The 2,915-nt window shown below is 41.7% G+C and overlaps 1 pseudogene; it reads right to left on the bottom strand.

Moving 5' to 3' along the window:
- Nucleotides 1–1,811: 1,811 nt before the first annotated feature.
- Nucleotides 1,812–2,188, bottom strand: Gm46673 (annotated as a pseudogene).
- Nucleotides 2,189–2,915: the final 727 nt, after the last annotated feature.

Genomic DNA, 2,915 nt, shown 5'->3' with positions numbered 1-2,915 from the left:
GTGAGCTGACACTGTGTTTGTCTTTATGGAGGGGAAGTGGACAGATCTCCTTAAATCCCTAAGACCCCTTTACAACAGTTTGGAAAACTTTACTCACTTATCTCTGAATTGAATGAAAAGATGCATTTTCAATAAAAAGTATTTTCCCAAAAATTTAGATGTTGGTACAAAGTACTCATAAACTGATTTTTTTAAAAGAATCATATTGTATACAGAGGACAAATATGAAAGGTTTTCAAACTGAGAATATTTTCATTTTGTGATTATGGTAAAGACCCTAGAGTTAATAATCAAGAACACAGAACACAACACACAGCAGATAAAAGTACAAAGGACACTCAAAAAGACAGGCAGGCATCAAATTAGTGAATGTAAGGACCTTTTTAATGGAGAACAAATCCTCCCCATTCTCCATGAGAACAAAATGGAATCCCTATTGACTCCGATGACTTAGAGTAGGAATTCATCCAGCATCCTTTCTCTTCCATTTGATTAGAGCTGACTCAAACCTGCCAAGATTCCAGGGCAGGAAAAATAGACCCATTCATCCACTTGGGTATGTGTGTTTCCAGTTAGTGTTACAGATGATCACATGCTTAGACAACTAAAATAGAGCACATCTATTCTAGTACAGTTCTGGAAGGCAGAAAGTGTAAAAATCAAGGGGCTGGCTAGTTTTACTAGTGCCTGGCATCATGTTTGGCAACCTGTAGGTTGTGAGTCTTTGTGACGCTTTCACAGGAGTTGTCTAAGACTATCGGTATGTCAGATATTTATGTTAAAATTAATAACAGTAGGAAATTACAGTTACGAAGTAGCAAAAAAATAATTTTATGGTTGGAGCTCCCCACAGCATAAGGAAGTATATATATGAAGGAACTGTAGCATTCGGAAGGTGGAGAACCACATACTGGAAGCTTGAAAACAGAAAGCCTGGTGTGCCTCCCAGCCTGGCCTTGGCATCAGTCTAAGATCTGCTTCTGACACTGATCGTCTTGTTTCCTTTTGTTTCTTATAATCATATGGAGATACCCTAGATAGTATAGTCAAAGGCCTTATGAGGACATGTTCAGAGTCCATTTTGTGAAACTATGTGTAGTAGCATCTTTAGGACAGGGCTGTCTTTGAGACCAATGCTCTTCTGCATGCCTGTGTGTGCTTTGCTTCCTTTTTTTTTTCTTTTGGTTGTTCCAGGCAGGGTTTCTCTGTGTAGCCCTGGCTGTCATGGAATTCATTCTGTAGACCAGGCTGGCCTCAAACTCAGAAATTTGCCTGCCTCTGCCTACCAAATGCAGGGATAAAAGGCATGTGCCACCATGCATGGCTTCTTTGATTTTTTATTCTGCTATTAACTTATTGTTCCCCAGTTGGTTTATTTTATTTTATTAGATAATTTCTTTATTTACATTTCAAATGTTATCCCCTTTCTTGGTTTCCCCTCCGAAAACCCCCTCTCCCATCTCTCCTCCCCCTACTTACCAACCAACCCACTCCTGCTTCCCTGTCCTGGCATTTCCTTACTCTGGGGCATCCAGCCTTCTCAGGACTAGGAGGCTCTCCTCTCACTGGTGTCCAACTAGACCATCCTCTGCTACATATTCGGCTGGAGCTATGGGTCCCTCCCTGTGTACTCTTTGGTTGGTCTTTTTATTTATTGGATATTTTCTTTATTTACATTTCAAATGTTGTCCATTTCATAGGTTCCCACCCTCCCAGAAACTCTGTATCCCATTCCCTCTCCCCCTGCTTCCATGAGGGTGTTCCTCGACCTGAGCACCCACTCCCACCTCCCAGTGTGGTGGCTAGCAAGGTTACCTCTCAGTCTCCTCATCATTCAACAGCATATTGGGGATGCTGCGGATGATGGGGAAAAGACGACCAGATTCTGGGCATTGCAGGGTACCCTCCAGTACATCCATCTCAAGCCACACGTGGGTGCAACTTCCTCAAAAACATCTCTCCTGTTTTAGCTGTCACTTGGCTCTTTAGGTACCTTGGCCAAGATTGAGTTGTCTGCCGCCTGCACAAGCATTGCCCACTTCACTTTGGGGATCATCTGTGCCATGAAGTCAGGGTTGAACTCCACAGGGTTGATGCAGATTTCAGTGGCCTGCAGGTGCCATGGGAAGACAAGCAGGCCCATGCCCCGCCCATGTGAGCTTAGGAGATTGTAGGTGAACAGTTTCATGTTGTCACATTGGAGGTCTGGACAGGACTTATATTTTTTATCATTCATTTTGGGATTTATTTATATTTTAAATGATAGCTCCCTTCCCAGTTTCCCTTCAACAAATCCCCATCTCATCCCCCATCTCCTCCCTTCCCCTTGGAAAAGGCTTACTTTGTTTTCTACTTCCACATCACACTCCATCACTGAGTCAAATCAGGGCAGGAACCAATGTAGGAGCATAGGCAAGGTACATGGAGAAAGGCTGCTTATTGGCGTGCTTTCTCAGCACAGTTTTCTCAGCTTTTCTTCTTACAAAATTTAAAAACTTCCTTTAACTTTTATTTTAATAACATTATATATACATATATATAATACATTATAAGAGTGTTTTTCTTGGATGGATGTCTGTGGATCTTGTTTGTCCAGGGTTCACAGAGGACAGAAGAAGACACTTGGTCCCTTGATACTGGAGCTATGATTCTGTGATTCAAACCCTGGCCTTCTAAAAAAGCAGCCAGTCCTCTTAAACACTGAGTCATCTTTTAATCCCCACACTTAGCTTGCTTTATTATATATTTTATCACCATCTTTGCAGGGATAGCACCACTCACTCTATACTGAATCCTCTCTCATCAACTGTTAATCAGGAAAATTCCCAACAGGCAAACAAGACCCAGAAAAATGTAAATTGCATTCTTTCACCTATGTATGGAGTTAGCTTGTAAGCTTTATATATGTGTGTGTT

The sequence above is a fragment of the Mus musculus genome, chromosome X (assembly GCF_000001635.26).
Source record: "Mus musculus strain C57BL/6J chromosome X, GRCm38.p6 C57BL/6J".
NCBI lineage: Eukaryota > Metazoa > Chordata > Mammalia > Rodentia > Muridae > Mus > Mus musculus.
The sequence above is the reverse complement of the archived record's forward strand: the minus strand, read 5'-3'. Positions and strand labels throughout refer to the sequence as shown.